The sequence below is a fragment of the Equus przewalskii genome, chromosome 17 (genome assembly GCF_037783145.1).
Source record: "Equus przewalskii isolate Varuska chromosome 17, EquPr2, whole genome shotgun sequence".
NCBI lineage: Eukaryota > Metazoa > Chordata > Mammalia > Perissodactyla > Equidae > Equus > Equus przewalskii.
This window is the reverse complement of record NC_091847.1, coordinates 66,361,660-66,380,277: the sequence shown is the minus strand read 5'-3', so window position 1 is coordinate 66,380,277 and position 18,618 is coordinate 66,361,660. Positions and strand designations below refer to the sequence as shown.

Here is an 18,618-nt window from a genome sequence, read left to right as displayed (position 1 = left end):
TTATGTGTACAATTTAGATCAAAACATAGACTTCAAGGTTTAAAATACATTTTTCTATAGACAGGTAGCTACTATCAATGATTTTTGCTTATATGCCCTAAATACACTATAGTCTAAAATAATTTCTATCCTAAGCACATTCCAATCTATGTAATCTAAAACTGTTTTGTTCCTTATGCTGTTCAGACTGATAAACTGAGAGTTACCACGTACTATCCATTTCTTTCAGAAAAAGATTCATTACCCAGCTCACTAAAGAAAAAAGATACTTACTATACGAGCCATACCAATACTTTTGAAAATAAAAATACTCAATGGTGGTAAACATGAAAATTGACAGGCACTCATTCACTGAGAGTAGAAGTATAACCTTTCTAGAAGGCAAAGATTCAAGTGTAACTATGTTTCTTTTAGTAGTTTTCATAATAATCAAAACTGAAAGAAAGTAAGTAATCAGTGGAGTTGAATAAATTACAGCATAGCCATATGAGACAAAAATAGAACCTTATATCCACAGGACGGAAAAATAGAACTTAATTAATGAAACAATAAAACAATTAAATAGAATGTATAGAATACGGGGAAATGCTCGCAACCTATGCATCACATTAAGTGAAAAAAAGCAGGACACAAATCTCTACATACTGCAAGAGTTTATATCTGTGAATCTATGTACTTCATACTAAACATATGTCAGAAAAAGACCTGAAGAAAATAACATCAAAATGTTACTAGGGGTTATCTCTGAGAAGTAAAATCAAGAGTTACCTTAATTTTTTTTTCTTATATTTCACTGGCTTTTTCTTCAGTGAGCATTTATCACTTTTAAAGTACATATGAAAAAGGCATTATTTTAAATACAAGGCATTTGAGCAACAGTCAGGACACCCATGATCTTGGAGTTCCTGAAAGGTCCTAGAAGTCTGCTTGTCCTGGTTCCCAGGAGCAGCAATGAAAGGGCCTGTGATCAGGGCTCTGAGACACTCTCAAAAGATACTACACCTTCAAAATGCAGGGAGCCTCATTATATAGGAAATAAAATTAAAATGTGTGTCATTTTTATCCTTTTGAAGGATAACAATAAAGCCTTTTATTCAAACTTCCTCATAAAGGTGAATTTGGGTTCCAAAATTATTTTGAAATAGAATTAAGAGTACACTCCACAATAGCTACAGAAGCTTGACTGTGCCGGACCAGATCAGAGCGTTTCTTTAAAGTCACAGATGCTGTGCACGTCACTCCGTAGGGTTTTGTTTCACATCTTTGGTGTGGGGGCTTCAGGCTTGGCTCTGTGGAGAGAGGCCTTGTTTACCTTGGGCTCCAGTGTCTTCTACCTTAACCTTGTCCCGAACAGTGCCCACAGCAGTTATAAGAGCAGACCTGGACACATGGCTCCTAAGGACTCCCTCCTCCCCTGTCCCAGGGCTCGGAGCTCCTCTGGAGTCCTGGGCCCTGCTGGCCACATCTTCACTCCTCACCCTGTACTGCAGTGGGAGCCGTGCTGAGGCGCTGATGAAAGTGGAGGGCTCCCGCTGTGCATGGAGGGCCCCCTACATGACCACCTGGGCAGCTAACCACCAGCCCAGGCTCCTCACTCACTTTCCCTTGGCACAGTTAACCCACAAATCAGGCTTGTTGAGACAACACCAATTCCTCTCTCTAGTTCTCCTTTTATCCTCCGCAAAGCCACAGCAGAGCTCCCTCCAGCCACTACTGACTCACGATGTCCCGTCTCCTCCTCTTCCCTATCCCACTCTTAATTTCAGATCAAAACACTTCCTCAGAGTCATTCAAAATTGCACTTTCCTGTTTTCTACTTGCAGAATGTTCCCTGAGCTGGTCTCCCCTTCTCAAACACATACCAGGACAAATGTCAATAAAGGTGTCTTGGCCCTCCTTTGGTCAGCCCTCTTTCATACCTGTGGAATATGGTTTATCCAAGAGCCCAGATTTCTTCCCATCTTTGCCCCATTCTCTCCCATTCCTAAAATGCAGCAGGACCACCAGGTCATAAGGGAATACGGAGCTCTCATTGACACTTCCAAACCTGAACATCCCTTCAACACAATCATCAACACATCTACAGCTCAGCCACATTTACATTACACTGGACCAAGGCATATGGAGGCAGCTTTTTCTTTTTTCTTTTCTTTTTCTTTTTTTGGTGAGGAAGACTGGCCCTGAGCTAATACCTGTTGGCAATCCTCCTCTTTTTGCTCGAGGAAGAGTGGCCCTGAGCTAACATCTGTGCACATCTTCCTCTATTTTGTAGGTGGGACACATCACAGCATGGCTTGATGAGTGGTGAGGATCCATGCCCATGATCTGGGCCGCTGAAGCTGAACTTAACCAATACGCAACCCAGCCAGCCCAGAGGCAACTTTTAATCCATACAACACTCACGGTACTTTCTGCTAGTGCTGAGGTAGGGGTGTACTCGTGTGCTACTTAGAGTCACAAACTAGCAACCAGAGTTCTAATATCTACAGCAGACATATATTAACACATAGGCTCAAGGTTTAGGTGTTTCACATTTTTTTTATTTGCTGTGGTTTGGTTTGGCTTGGTTTTGGGCTCTGCACCAATAAATGATTGTCTTAGCAAATGACTCTGATGGTTTCCGAAAGCTGCCTGACCAGCTAACTTAATTTAGACAATGCCACTTGACAAAAAAGTAAATTAGTATCTTCTAAATACAGACAACGAAAAACAGCTACAAAGCAAATGTCACTGAAATCCAACAATAAGGCTAAGTACTAGATAACCTGTCATTCAGGATTTAAGTCAACGAGTCAGCTGACACAGGCCCAGCTCACCTTCCAAAAGGCTAGTAAAGTATAGTAAATGGCCATAGACAGCTAATGTTGGATAAACAACCACACAGGAATTATACCTAAATGGAATGTTCCTGATGGAGACATTAAGATGTTTTCATTGCCCCTCACAGAATTTGCTTTAGATATATACGTTTGCTGTGCCCTGGGAAATGCCACATTTGTTTTGCTTTGAGTAAGAAGTTTTACCTAAACTGGCTTTGTGCTAGGGTAGGATTTTGCACTTGATTTCTGGGTTTAAAGAGAAACCATTGAGCAACAGAGCTTCCTAAATCAAAAGACTGAGATTTCCCTTTCCCAAGACAGAATTAGAACCTGAAACGAAATGTTGGATGACACCTAAAATTGTCAGAATATCTCTTCTGCAAAATAATTTTCCAATTACCTTTTTCTCAGGATTGCCTATTGCATTTATAATGAGCCAACCTTATTCAGATTTCCTTCAAGTACAAAACACAAGAAGCATGTGTTTTCTTGATTCTGAATGTATTTGGCTCCGGATTTCTAAGTCTGAGCAGGGAAATGTATTAATTTTTAAGGGTTCTAAGCAATGCCTTTTTTAATATTACATAAAACTAAGCAGAATTGTGGGATTGTATATAATAAATATATATACGCATCAGACTAAATTAACTTAATGATAACTTGCTGCTCCTGAAATTATGTTACTAAAGATAATTGCACCTAAAGTCACGCAGAAGCCATAATCTCATGAAATGACACAGCAAGTCAATTTATTTCTCCTACTCCTACCTTCTGTGAAAAGAACAGACATGCTTCCAAAGACAGCCACGACCAGCAAGACCAGGAAGAAATTCTTATCGCCCTAGCCTGGCAGATAAATTGGGGTGCGCACCAAAGCATTCTTACTGACGAGGAAAATTGGGGGTGCTGTAGAACACGTTATAGATACTTTTAGAAAAGGTAAAAATCAGTCATCTAAGACTCTCCACCCTTTGCTCCCATACCTGGAGTTCCCAGAATATCACCTTCCTCTTTGATCTCTTGAGTCTCCTTTCACTTCCCTAATGTTAGAGAGTTTAGCCACTTTCAGTTTTTTTCCTATTTTGGATTTTTATTAAGTGAATCAATTCTATTCTTTTTGTTTCCATTTTTAGTTTATATAATAAAAGAACAAATGCTTGTTGCAAAAATTTTTTTTAAAAAGCCAAAACGTACTTTATAAATAAAAAGTAAAAGCGCCCTCTTCTCTGCACCCCCTCCCACTTCCTTCAGGCAGCCTCTGGCAACAGTTGAGGGACAATGAGGTACAGCGATGCCTGTATGCAGGTTTAAGTGTATGCATACAAATCTCTTCTACAATTTCCTTTTTTCACTTACTATATCTTGATTTTTCCCAAGACAATATACCAAAGCAGCTAACAGACACGTTTACAGTTACTGCATTTCTCCCTTTCGCGAGAATAAGATGGTTAAATCGAGATTTACTGAATATCAAAAGAAGTAAAAGGCTAATACTAAACATATCTTTGGTTATATTACTTTTTACACTTACCTTCAATCTAAAAATGGAGAGAACAAATGGGTAAATATATATGCGTTAATATACACGCACTACAAATATACAGATTATCCCACGTAGAAAATATTAACAAATATATGTACGCCGAAGCAACATTAATTTTCAAAGTTCAGAAGCACCACCCTGCGTAGGTGGTGAGGCTGAACAGGGAGGCACACCATGTGGAAATTTCCTAGGCTCTGGAGCCAGAGACACGGGGTCAAATCTAACTCCACCTCTCACTGATTATGTGGTTTGGAGAAGTTCCTTAACCCTTCCGAGCTTCCCTTCCACCATCCACAAGACCGGGGAAAAGACTTACCTTACAGCGATTTAGAAAGTACGTGTTTAAGATGGTGCTTACACATAGTAAGTGTTTACAAAGTGCCTTATTACTGTTAAAATTCCAGAAACCATATACAACAGACTTAGCGATCCAATACCTCAGACCACCAGCTACCTGCAAAGGTGCTGTTTTGCTTATCTTTGTGTTTCAGTTCGCCTTCTCGTTTTTATATTTACCTTATTTCTACAGACACGGAAAGTGCCTCCGAAACAAATTACAGTAAACACTCTTAGCTGCTTTAATGCATTCCCGAAATATGATCCTCTCTCCTCCCACTCCCCCAGTGTTTTGCTCTGGGCACATTAGCAATCTCCCAAACTCCTCCTAAGCAATCTTAAATTTCACTTACAACTTGTGATGAACACAAGCCACCTGATTATCACTAAATAACTGAAAATATCTTCCACGTCTGCTGATGACAGCAACTTAAAGCATCAAAAGCTGACCTCCCTATCCTCTCCTTTTACTTAACAAGGCCATCAATGATGCATACACCTTTAGCTGGCTGGTGGCCATGTCTTGGGGAAGCGATGCTCTGCAGACACCAGGCAGCTACCAAACACAGACCCGCTTTTATCACATGTTGTTGGTCAACTGTATGTCCACCCACCCTTTACGCTCATTTATATTGAAGAGCTTAGATTTCCACAAAATCCTAAACTTCTAGAACAATTAGGGGTAAGGCTGGCCACTGTACTAGCCAGTCGTCTCTTTTTACATGTGAGAAAGCTGAGACAGAGGAAGATGTGACATGCCCAAGGACATAGAACTATTTAGACACCAGTTGGGCTTAGAACCTCAACTCTTTAAGGTTCCTTCCTACTATTAATAGGCAAGATTTTATCTGTTCAGGAGCTCTGTATGGTATTTATTAAATATTTTTAGATGAAAGGAAATGTTTGTGGTTGCAAATGTGTGTGGGAGAAGCAAAATGCACCATATGCCGGCCTTAAGGCTAATGAATCCACCTGTCTGTCGACGTGGGGATGGAATAAATAACCGGGAAAGTTGCTTTTGGAATTTTTCACCAACCTGCTTGAATTTACGGGGGGCTGTGTAGGGAAGAAATAGGACCCAGAAGGACTAGCAACCGGCATCACCACCTCAAAAGGGCTCTAGGGACGTGTTAGACCAAATGGAAGTCAACAAGCACGAGGAGGGGCAATTTTTCCCAGGATGGCAGCAGGCAGAGGGAAGAGGTATTTTTTCCGTATTTATTCACCTGGGGAGGCAGACGCTGTCAATTTCTTCCTCTTGCCACACAAGTGGCCACGACCTTGTCACTGGGGCTGTCTGGCGGTTCTCGCCACCCCCTTTCTCCCGAGGATGTTTATGGCCAGGGCGCGCGCGGGGCTGGGCCGAGAAGGGCCTGGACCTCGGGGCGCAGCCCTCACCCCACGCCCGGCGCTGCGGGCTCCGGGCCAGGGCTCCCCTGGGCAGCGCCTTTGTTTTCCCGACTCCAGTTACGTTTGCGGAAGTGCTGCCCGCGCCCGGCGAGCCCGGGGTGCCGGCTGCAGCTCGCCCGGCACCCCCTAAAGATGACAGCCGACCCGGAGGCCGAGCGGAGGGGGCAGCGGCGGGCGAGCAGGGCTGGGAGCGGAGACACCCCTCCCCCGCCCTCCCCGGGGCCCCTCCTCTGAAGCCCCCTCCCGACAGCAGGTGTGCGCGCCCCAGGGGGCTCCCTGCCCCGAGGCCCCGCGCGGCCCCCGCGGGGGAGGCCAGGGTGGGGCTCCCGGCCGCCCCCGCCGGGCCGACTCACCTGCTGCGGGCGGCGGCGGCGCTCAGCGGCGCGGGGCGCGCGGAGCCCTCTCCCGCGGGCGCGGGGCGGTGGCTGCCGGCGCCAGGGCGGCGGCTGTCGGGGCGGCGCGCACCATCTCGTCCTGGGGGCTGCGGCGGGTGGGGCGGGATGCGGCGGAGGGATGCGGGCCGAGCGCAGCCGGCAGCGCGACCTTGTCTCCGCTGCCGCCTCCTCCGGCCCGGGCCTCTGCCGCTCTCCGGCTGGCCCGGGTCAGGGCTGGGCGCCGAGGACCCGCCGCCAGGTGCAGCGCTCCGCCTCCTGCGGCGCGGCGGATGCGTCGGCAGCCGCTCCTCCCGGCCTCCCGCCAGCCCTGGCGGCCCCTGGGGACCGGGCGCCCAGCCCCGCTCCGGAGGCGCGCTGAGGAGGGGAAGCGACCGCGAGGCTCTATCCCCGCATCCTCCGACCCCCACCCTGGCTCGAACCCCCCACCCCCATCCCCCTACACCCTCATTCCCCGACACCCCTTCAGGCAAATGATGCAGGCCTAGCTCCGGGGGGAGGGGGCGGGGAGTAGATGGCCGCCTGGTTGAGAATAGTAATAGTAATAATAATAATAGCCATCTTTTATGGAACGCTCATCAAGTGCAGGTACAACGCTAATGCTATTGATGCGTTCTCTCAGTGTCTCTAGTCCCCGGCCTTGGCAAACTGTCCTCACTTGACCCGGGAGAGAGGAACGGGGCGGGGGACCCGAGGCAAACAGCCGGGGTCTCAGGACTCACCAGGGAAGGATTCACCGAGGCTAAAGCACCCTTTTAAATTGGGAAGGTGCTACCGAGTATCTGGCGCCTTGCTAAAGAGGTAACCATGTTTGTCGCACTAAGAACGTAATTGAAGTTGTATTTCTGGTTAGACACGCAGAGAGGGTGGGGAGAGTGGAGTGGGTTGTAAAAGATATCATTCCTACAGTATTTTTGGGTGCCTGCAATGGGCTCTGGGGGCGCCAGATCTGTTCTCAGGGAGCTTGTGGTCTTGTTCTGGCAATAACAATAATAATAATGGCAGCCGATATTTATGAACATTTCTTATATCTGAAGCACTGAGTACCATTTAAGCCTTATCATAATCCTACAGGTATAGGTAAATGATTCCCATTTTACAACTGAGAAAACCGAGGCTGAACTTTAATGTGACCTATGCAAAATTACTAAATAGTAGAAGAGAGAGAAGTCGTCTTTTATCTCCAGGGCTTAAGCTCTTAACCAGAAATCTATGGATGAGAATTTTATGGGCCCTGAAGCTTGAGCATTTGCAGTCCCTCTTTAGGAAAAATCAAACAAAATTATAAAGACAAGGTTGCTATGCCCCAGCCCAGCCCACAGCCCCCCTCACCACCCATCCGGGCCCTAGGAACCGTCCCTGAAGCTTAAGCTGCCTTTTCCTCCTGATAAACCCACTTGCATCACTGATGCATAAAAGCAAACCAGTTAAAGGCAGTGAGTGCTAAGGTTTCAAATGAAAGAAGTTAAGGTGGTGGTTGGACTCAACAACACGGAAGACTGAATTGGGTCTCACGTGGCCTCGAGCAGCTTCCTGTTGAATTGTTTGGGACTGAACAGCTCACAAAGTACCCAGCTGATAGCTGTCACGATAGAAATACCAATCTTCTTATCTGTCCAGCTATTAAAAGGAGCAACCTTTTCAGAAAGAAAAGGAAGAAAGTCTACCATGGTTCAGGTTCTCTCCTACATGTGAAAGGAGAGGAAAGAGAGCACGAACAACTTTAGAGAAAAGAGGGTAGATCTCGACTACAGCTGCTCCAAGGCGGCCCCATGTTGAAAAGTGAAGCCAGATCATCCTGGAGATTAAAGCTGGTGTTTCTGTTTCAAACAGGACGGGGTAGCCTCAAGGGTCGGCACAGCAGAAAATGTTTTAATTGGCCTTATTAGGGCAGGAATTTTTTCCTGGAAGCCCCTTCCCTTTTCAGTAGAACTAAAGAGAAGCTGCAAATCCACATAAAGAAAGAGCGATCTGCCACTACTCCCACGTCTCCCGACCCGCTGCGAGGTAACTAGTGGGTGTGGCGTGGGAAATTAGCTTCCAAGTATACTGCCAGGCACGCTATCCCAGGAGCCATTGCACTGAAAGGCTCAAAGACAAAATGAAGATGTTGAAATCACGTGGCTGTTTGAATCGATTTAAAATGCAGAGTAAGAATCCTGGGGGAAAGAGAGAGGGTAGCTTAACACACTTAGGATAAGGTACATGCAGGTGAGTATATTTTGTGAAATATGGGTAGAACCTGTACATCCCTCTCCCTCCCCCCCAACCCCCCCTTCTCCCCCTCCCCCGCCTCCTTTCCTCCCTCTCCTTTGTATTCTCTGCTTGGGTTTTGTTCTAGGCCTTTCTTTCCTCTGTCTTTTCTGTGATTGCTCTCACCCACTCCCTTGGCTTCAATCACAGAATATTTGAGGATGCCTCTGAATCTTTCTCTCTGGGTTTCTCTCCTAAGTACCAGATCCATACAGCCAATTGTCCAGTAGGCTGTTTCACAGGCACCCCAGCCTCACTAAGTCCCACATCAACGCTTCATTATCTTCTGCCCCTCCCCTACTCACTCTTAACTTCCAGATTCCCAAACAGCCCATGATCTACCCAGTTGTACAAGGCCCTATATTCCATGCTCCCTTCACCCTTACCCTCCTACCCAGTATATTCACTTCCTATTGCTACTATAACAAGTTACATCAAATTTAGCAGAGTAAAACAACACAAATTTATGATCTTACAATTCTGAAAGTCAGAAGTCCAAAATGGGTTTTCCTGGGATAAAATCGAGATGTCTGCAGCGCTGCATTCCGTCTTTATAGCTCATCGCTCTAACCTCTACTCCAGGCCTCACATTGCCTTTTCTGTCTCTGACCCTCCTGCCTCCCTCTTGACAAGAGATTTCCGCATATTGAGGTGTATGGGGTAACTATTTGGGTTCAAAACTGATTTGCGTTGAACTAAAGAAGCCTGACTTATGGCCTGTCAGACATACATTGTACATCTGCTTTAGCCATTAAAGGATGCACTCTCTTAAGATAAGAATGCATACTTCCCCTCCTATGCCCCGTCTGTAGAGACCGTGTTAGTCCTTTTCCCCACATCAGGGGCATGTTGCCCTGCTAATTTGCAACTGAATACCTCTTTGAAACTTTGATGAATATGTATTCTGGGTGTGTTTAATGTATGTTCTTTGTTCTAAAAAGTTATAAAACTACTGAAAACCATGCTTCTCCGGAACACTTTCTTCCTTTTTGAAAAAGGCCTTCCTGGGTTATAATCCTCACTTTGACTCAAGTAGAACTCACCTTATCTCTCTTATCAACAGAATGGTTATTGGCTGTTTTGCCTCAACACTCTTATAAGGACCCTTGTGATTACATTGGGCTCACTTTGATAATCCAGGATAATCTCCTATCAAGAGCCTTAATTTTTGTAAAGTCCCTTTTGCCATGTAAAGTAACATATTCACAGGTTCCTGGGGTTATGGACATCTCTAGGAGGCAATGACTTGCCTGCCACACCCAGTCAAATGCCAAGTGTCTACTTTTCAAAATATCTCTGGAATTTCTCCTCTTCTCTCTATCCCTGTGCTGTGCCAGTCGTTGCGGCTCTCCTCCTCTGCCCCATAACAACCATTTCTCTGGCCTCTCTGCCTCAGTGTGTTCTCTCATCCAATCGGTTTTCCAAATTGCAACCAAAGTAATCTTTAAAAATGTCTGTCCATGTCACTTCTCTGCAGTCCCACAGGGTTGCACAACACCACGGGGCCTCCTGGTTGTGCCACCAGCAGACCTTACTCCTCTACTTAAAACTCATCCAAGGCCCTCTTTACTGTAACGAAGAGATTCAAAAGTCCAATAGTTAAGTAGGATTCAAATTTTTTTCTCATATAACAGTCCACAGGTAGGCAGTCCATTAACAGTCCACAGAGAGGGTGGCCCACCATCCACACAACACACGGATTCCATGTCTGGTCCAGGGTGATGGCCTCGGGTCCCACCATTCCCAGCACATGAGATGGTGAGAGTATATGCCCAATTACTCAAAGAGAAGCCCTAGTGTTTGCACACATCACATCCATTCATAGCCCCTTGTCTAAAATGGTTACATGTCCACATCTGCATGCAAGGGAGGGAAACAGTCTTTAGCTGATCGCTTGTATGCCACTCTATTACTACACAAGAAAGGGCAAGTGGATTTGGGGAGTCAATTAGCAGACTTCCACAGAAAGGAAAACAAGGTGCCATGCAAGAGAAGAATGGAGGAATATAATTTAGATTGGAGGATAGGGAAGACCTCTGAGGAAGTAACAGTAAACTGAAACCTGAGGCATAAGAAAGAGATGGCCAGGAAAAGAGTTCTGGAAAGACCTTTCCCCACAGAAGGAGCAGCCTTGAGGCAGCAAAGAGCTAACCTTTGGTGACTGGGGCAGAATGAGTGGTGAGCTAAGGAGAAATGTCAAGAGAAGAGCTTGGAGAAGTGGGCAGGAGCCAGGTCAGACAGAAACCTGTGCATCATGTTAAGCATTTTGCATTTTAGCTTACATTCAATGTGATCCATTGAAGGACATTTAAGAGATCCGATTTGTACCTTTAAAAAATCACAATGGCTGCTGTGTGGAGATTGGCATGGAGAGGGCAGAAGTGGAAATGAGGCTCAGTTAGACAGTGACCATCAGTGAGGAGAGAGATTAACAGTGTCTTGTACCAGAGTGGTAGCAGTGGTGATGGAGAGAAATGGATGGATTTGAGAGAGAGTTTTTGGAAGTGTATCAGCACACTTGGTGATACATTGGGTGTGGGAGGCAAGGGAAAGGAGGTGTTAAGAATGACTCACAAGTTTCTGGCTCAAGCAAGTGGTTGGATTGTGGTAACCTTTACTGAGAGGGAGAAGACTGTGGGAGGCAGGTCGGAGGGAAGAAAGGAAGAGTTCACATTTTGGCACAATAAGCTTGAGATGCCTGTGAGACTTGCAGGTGGAGCTGTGAAGTAGGCAATTAAATATCTGAGTCTGAAGCTCAGAAGAGAGGGCTGGACTTAGCAATCATCAACACTGAGGTACTATTTACAATCATGGGGGTGAAGGGGATCACCCAGAGAGAGACTATACTGAGAGAGCCTTGAGAAGGGCCAATATTTACTGGTTGGTAAAGAAGGAGGAACTAGGAAGGACCAGCCATAGAAGTAGGAGGAAACTCAGGAGGGTGTTGTCACTGAAGCCTACAGAAGAGTTTTTTCAAGCAGGAGTGAGTAGATAACACTCCACCCCTCCTTTAGATCCCAAATAAAACATTATGTCCTCCACAGATGAGGCTTGTTGCCCTTCAATGGCTTCATGTACCATGAGCCTTCTGTCATGGCACTTATCAAATACTATGGTAATGACTTGTTTGTGTTCCATGCTGGACTGTGAGCTACTTAAAGACAATAATACACACCTAGGCTATATGATACTAATCTTACGGGACCACCGTCATATATGTGGTCTGTCATTGATGGAAACGTCATCATGTGGTGCATGACGGTGTTTGTATCACTTTGTGTTATTCGCATTATTTAGCATTATATAGCACATATAGTGGTTTAAACAAGATAAAAGTATATTTCTTATACTTATACTTATTTCTTATTCTTATACTGGACTTAAAAGATGTCTTAAAATGTAAATAGGAGGAAGGAAGTCTAACTTATAGAAATCTTTTATTCTGATATCTTTCTGCTTAATTCTCTTGAGTTTTCCAGGTGGATGATCATAGCATCCTACAAATAATGATTCTGTGGTTTTTCCAATATTTATATCTACTTTTGAAAATGTTATTACATTCACCAAACAATTATACATTCACAGTGATTGATAGTTGTCCCTTTGTCTTATTACTTTCTTTTCTATGGGTGCCTCTCTTGTTTACTACTGCGTATGAGGCTAGCTATTGCTTTGAGATGGATGATTCTTTATTTTTTTTTTTTTCCTTTTTCTCCCCAAAGCCCCCCAGTACATAGTTGTATATTTCTCGTTGTGGGTTCCTCTAGTTGTGGTATGTGGGACACTGCCTCAGCGTGGCTTGATGAGCAGTGCCATGTCCGCACCCAGGATTCGAACCAACGAAACACTGGGCCACCTGCAGCGGAGCGCGTGAACTTAACCACTCAGCCACGGGGCCAGCCCCATGGATGATTCTTTATTATGTTGATAAAGTATCCTCCTATATGATATTGAACCTCTTAATCTCAAATTCATGTGCCTGATGCACAGTAAGCCAATCACTGAGACATAGGTGCTTGGAGATGGAGAAAGCTTTATTCAAATTGGCCAAAATGAGAAGGCAGGAGGATAGGTTCCCTCAAATCTGCCTTAAGAAGAGAAGAAAGCAGGGGTTTTTATAGATCTAAGGGGCTTGGCAGGAGGAGTTTCAGAGAAACAAAGGTGGTAATCCATGTTTCTTTCACTCCATATAAGCCCTTGGGCAATCTGACTTATGAGTTCACTGGCGGCTAGAGCCTGGTTATCTGGTGATCCTAACTTCCTTGAAGTCATTCTTTTTCTTCGGTGAAACAAGCTCATAAATCCTTGTGACCCTTGAATGACCCTACAGGTTAAACAAGAAAACAGGAATTGACAAGATTAACTTCTTTTCATCTATGTCTATGTTGGGAACAGGGTTGAAAGGTAACCATGTTCTTATTGAGTATTTACAGTAACCCTCAGGTACCTGGCTTCATATATCTGATTTAATAAGAGTTTTTAAAAATTAATAACAGGTGTTTTAATATAATTTCCTTCATGTGTTTTCTAAGATGTTTTCTTGTCCATTCCTAATCCAGTACCACATCATATGTTGTTCATTGTCTTCTAATTATGGTCATCTTAAATGACAATAAATCTACTATAGTGGAACAGAGAGTTAAGCCTTGGATATATAAGGAAGTATAAAATCAAGTGCTTTCCATTAAGACGCTTGTGATTTACTAGCAGGAGACATGGCTATAAACAGATTGATTGTAATAGAAAGTAGCATATGCTATGCACGGTACACAGATTAACTTTTCAAAAATATCACTTTCATCATGTTCCTCCCCACTAAGGAAAAATTCATTACATCCTCATGGCCTAATACATAAAGTTCCAAATCTTTATCACCTTCAGTCAAACACTAAGTCTTGCCAATTTTATCTCCTCTGTATTTCTCTAATTTGCTCTTCTTACCCATCCCTACACAGACTACTCTAACTAAGGTCCTAATGCAACAGTCTCCATAATGGCTTCCCTGTTTCCAGCCTTGCAAATCTGTCCAGTACAAACCAAAGCACTTAATATGGATTTCAGTTACATGATTTTTGATAATATACTTATTTTTTAACTTTTAAAACTTTTTATTAGAGTATGACATACATATTGAAAAGTGCGCAAATCTTAAGGGTAAAAGTCAAGGAGTTATAATAAAAATAATAAAAACTCTGTGTAATCATCACCAATGGCAAGAAATTGAACATTACCAGTACCCTAAATATCCATTTGTGACCCTTATAAATTATTTCCCCAAAGGTAACTATCATTTTGACTTCTTACCCTATAAATTGGTTTTGCCTGTTTTGGGACTTTCCATAAATGCAATCAAAGAGTAGGTACTCTTTTATATTTGATTTCTTTTATTCAAAATTACATTCCTGTGTGTAGTTATTTCTATACCAATATACAAATATACCACACTATTTTTTTCATTCTCCTGTTGATAGACATTTGGATTATTTACATTCTTTGGCAATTACAAATAATGCTGCTATGAACGTTCTTGTACTGCCTTTTGGTACACATATTTATGAGTTTCTATCATATAAACCTAAGAGTGTAATTGTTAAATCATAAGATATGCAGGTTTTCACCTTTATTAGCTAATACCAAATAGTTTCCCAAGGTGGTTGTAAGAATTTATACTCCTAATGGCAGTTTTTCTGGTTTCATATCCTTGCCCTCGCTTGGTATTATCAGACTTCTTTTTTTTAAGTCTTTTATTTTGAAATAATGTTATACTTACAGAGAAGTTGCAAAGTTAGAACAGAGAGCTCTCACACCCCTCACCCAGCTTCCTGCGATATTAACATCCTACATAACCGTAGTTCAATGATGAAAATGAAGAAATTGACATTGCTGCCAATACCCTAACTAAACCCTAATACAGGTCCTATTGGATCTCACCAGTGTTTCCATCAGTGCCCTTTTTCTGTTCCAGGATCTAATCCATGATTCCGTATAACATTTATGTTTCCTTAGTCTCCTCCAATCTGTGACAGCTCCTGGGCCTTTTTTTGTCTTTCACAACCTTGATACTTTTAAAGGATATTGGTCAGGTAGTTGGTAGAATGACCCTCAATTTAGTTTTACTGATACTTTCTCATGGTTAGATTGAAGCCATATATTTTGGGGAATAATGTCACTGAGGTCATGGGCCCTTCTCAGACCCTATCAGAGAGCACACGCACCATATATCCCATTACCTGCAATGTTAATCTTGATCCCCTGAGAAAAGTGGTGTCTACGAGGTTTCTCCACTCTGCGGTCATTATCTTCCCCTTTATAATAAACAATATTTGGGAAAAGACACATTGATACTGTGCAAATGCTCCATTTCCCCTCAAACCTTTATTCATTCATTTTAGCATTCATTGGTTGTTGTTGCTGGCATCTGTTGTTACTGTGATGTTTTCATCAAGATTTTCCATTTTCCTTATTATTGCTACATTTATTAATTGGAATTCTTTTGTATGGAAAAGTTTTCGCTTCTTCCTTACTTACTTATTCAATCACTTATTTAGATCAGTACTGACTCATGGATATTTATTTTATTCTTTGACTTAAAATTCAATATTATCATTATTTAGTTTCTTTGTCAAATTGTTCAATATTTTGCCATTAGGCATTCTTTCAGGTTGACTTCTCTGTCTTTTTTCAGAGTGGAATTTGAGTACAATTTATTAATTTCAGCAGAATTCTAAATATATAAACAGGATAATTTTGCCATGAATTTTGCCAAAATATCTTCTGAAATCAATCCTCATATTAGTTGCTTCATAAACTCATTTTTTAAAATTGTAAAAAATGCATAACAAAATTTACCATTTTAACCATTTTTAAGTGTACAGTTCTGTAGCATTAAGTACATTCACATTGTTGTGACACCATTCCCACTATTCATCTCTAGAACTATTTCATCTTCCCAAACTGAAACTATGTACACGTTAAACAATGACTCCCATCTTCCCCTCCCCTCAGCCCCTGGAAACCAACATTCTACTTTCCGTATGAATTTGACTACTCTAGGTACGTCATATAAGTAGAGTCATATGGGGTTTGTCTTGTGTCTGTCTTAGTTCACTTAGCATGATGTCCTCAAGGTTCATCCATGTTGTAGCATTTGTCAGAATTTCTTTCCTTTTTTAAGGCTGAATGATATTCCAGTGTATGTATGTAGTACATTTTTGTACATTTTGTATCTTTTTGATATGCCTATTTATTTATTTATTTAGGAGCTTTGGTATCACAAGATGCTCTGAGCTCATCTTATATATTCTCTGCCCCAACGTTAGAAACAACTCCTTCTCCAAGGAGCTCTGGTTGTTTTTATGGGAAGATGGTATTTAGAAACCAACTGATTGCACTCATCGTGACTGGGATATCACCACTTCCAGCCCCTAACGGTGGACAGAGTAGGAAATGTGTGTATGTATACTAATCCATTTATACATACATAATTATATTTATTTCTGTACCTAACTGTATGTATAATTTAAAACAAAACAAAACATGAGTACATACTGATACCTTCAACTCCAGTCTAGCATCATAGGATTCATTCTAGCTTTCTTTCTTTGCTTATTTATAATTCTTCTCTACCAGTGAGAAGCCTGGCTTGCATTATCTACAGTGTATTTACTTATTTGTTCAAACCCAGTATACATGTCAAGTAGTTTCCGAATTCCTCACTAATATCCCTATGAGAAATAAATTTACCAACTAGAGTACAGTGTTTTGGAATTTTCTTTTAGCCTAACAATATCCAGTCAAAACACTGTTTTCCAAAGCTACTTAAGTCAGCTCCTTTCTAACCCAACCCTTCAATGTGGTCACTCATGTGTAATGCAATAAGATTAATTTGTAATGCAATTAGTCATTTGCCAAAATTCTGCATTTCATCTTAATTCTCTCTCCCACATCCTGTCTGATTATTTTTTATTTGCATACAATAAAATTCACTGATTTTTATGTATTTTCCTGTGAGTTTAAAAAATACATGAAGTCATGTATCTATGAGCACAGTCACACAAAGTACAGTTCTATCACCTTAAAAATTCCCTTGTGCTGTGCCCCTTTGTAGTTAACACCTCAACTCCTGGCAACCACTTATCAGTTATCTGTGCCTATAGTTTGCCTTTTCCAGAATGTCATCTAAATGGAATCATATAAATTGTAGCCTCTTAGGTCTGACTTCTTTCACTTAGCAATATTTGTTTAAGATCCACTGATATTGTTGTAGGAAACAGTAGTTCATTTCTTTTTATTGCTGAGTAGTATTCCATTATATAGGCATAGCAGAATTTTTTATCCATTCACTGATTGAAGGAGATCTGGTTGTTTCCAGTTATTGGTTATTATTAATAAAGCTTCTATAAACATTTATATACAGGTTTTGTGTGAACAAAAGTTTTCAATTCACTTGAGAAAATACCTAAGAGTGAGATTGCTGGGCACATGGTAAACGCATGTTTCATTTTATAAGAAACAGCCAAACTGTTTTCAGTGTGGCTGTTTGCATTTCCACCAGCAAATATATGGCAGCACTGTGCTAGCACTTGTTATTTACAGTGCTTTTTGTTGTTGTTGTTGTTTTTGTGTGAGGAAGATTTGCCCTGAGCTAACGTCTGTGCCAATCTTTCTCTATTTCTTATGTGGGCCACCTCCACAACATGGATGAGTAGAGTAGGTCTGTGCCCAGGATCTGACCCTGTGAACCTGACCACTGAGCAGGAGCGAGGGAACTTTACCACTTGGCCACAGGCTGGCCTCTATTTACAGTGTTTTGATTTTAGCCCTTCTAATAGGTGTGCAGTGGTGTGTCATTGTGGTTTTCATTTGCTTTTCCTTAATGACTAAAAATATTGATCATCTTTGCATACGCTTATCTGACATGTATCTCTTCTTTAGTAAATTGTTAAGATCTTTTTCCCATTTTTATGGTATTGTTTATATTCCTTTTTTTTTTGTAAGATTGGCACCTGAGCTAACAACAGTTGCCAATCTTTTACTTTTTCTGCTTTTTCTCCCCAAATCCCCCCAGTACATAGTTGTATATTTTAGTTGTGGGTCCTTCTAGTTGTGGCATGTGGGATGTCACCTCAGCATGGCCTGATGAGTAGTGCCATATCCACGCCCAGGATCCAAACTGGCGAAACGCTGAGCCACCAAAGCAGAGTGTGCAAACTTTACCACTCGGCCATGGGGCCAACCCAGATTGTTTATGTTCTTATTGGTGAGTTTTGAGGGTTCCTTATATGTGCTGGGTGCAAGTGCTCCACCAGATATGCGATTTGCAAATGTTACCCCAAATCCATGGTTTGTCTTTTCATTCTCTTAATAGTGCCTTTTGCAGGGCAAAGTTGTTTAATTTTGATGAACTCCAACTTATCAACTTTTTTTATTTTGTGAGTTAAACTTTTTATGTCATATCTAAAAGATCTTTGCCAAATAAGTAAAATTAAAGGCTGGTTCTTTGAAAAAGATCAATAAAATTGATAAACTTCTAGCCAGACTGAGCAGGAAATAAAGACAGAAGATACAAATTACCAATATAAAAAAAAATGAGAGAAAGAATATCACTACCAATTCTATTAAAAGGATAATAAGAAAATATTATGAACAATTTTATACTAGTTTGTCAACTGAAATGAAATGTACAAATTCCTTCAAAGATATAAGCTATCAAAACTACTTCAACAAGAAATAGATAACATGAATAGGCATATATCTATAAAAGAAATTGAATTTGTAGTTCAATACTTTTCCACGAAGAAAACTCTAGGCTTAGATGGCTTCATCAGTAAGTTCTGCCAAACATTTAGCTAAGCAATAACACCAC

The 18,618-nt window shown here is 42.0% G+C and overlaps 1 protein-coding gene across 8 annotated transcripts in view; it reads right to left on the bottom strand.

Moving 5' to 3' along the window:
- The window catches only part of MFSD6 (major facilitator superfamily domain containing 6), a 72,212-nt gene extending 64,805 nt beyond the window's left edge, over window positions 1-7,407 (bottom strand). For 2 of the 8 annotated variants that reach the window (XM_070580445.1, XM_070580443.1), the window contains exon 1: window positions 6,462-6,758. The gene's annotated coding sequence lies outside the window, so the exon portion shown is untranslated. Of the gene's footprint in view, window positions 1-4,350; window positions 4,552-5,924; window positions 6,275-6,461; window positions 6,759-7,222 lie in introns of those variants that run through there. The other 6 variants (XM_070580446.1, XM_008516528.2, XM_070580447.1 and 3 more) reach the window with 6 other exon arrangements.
- Window positions 7,408-18,618: the final 11,211 nt, after the last annotated feature.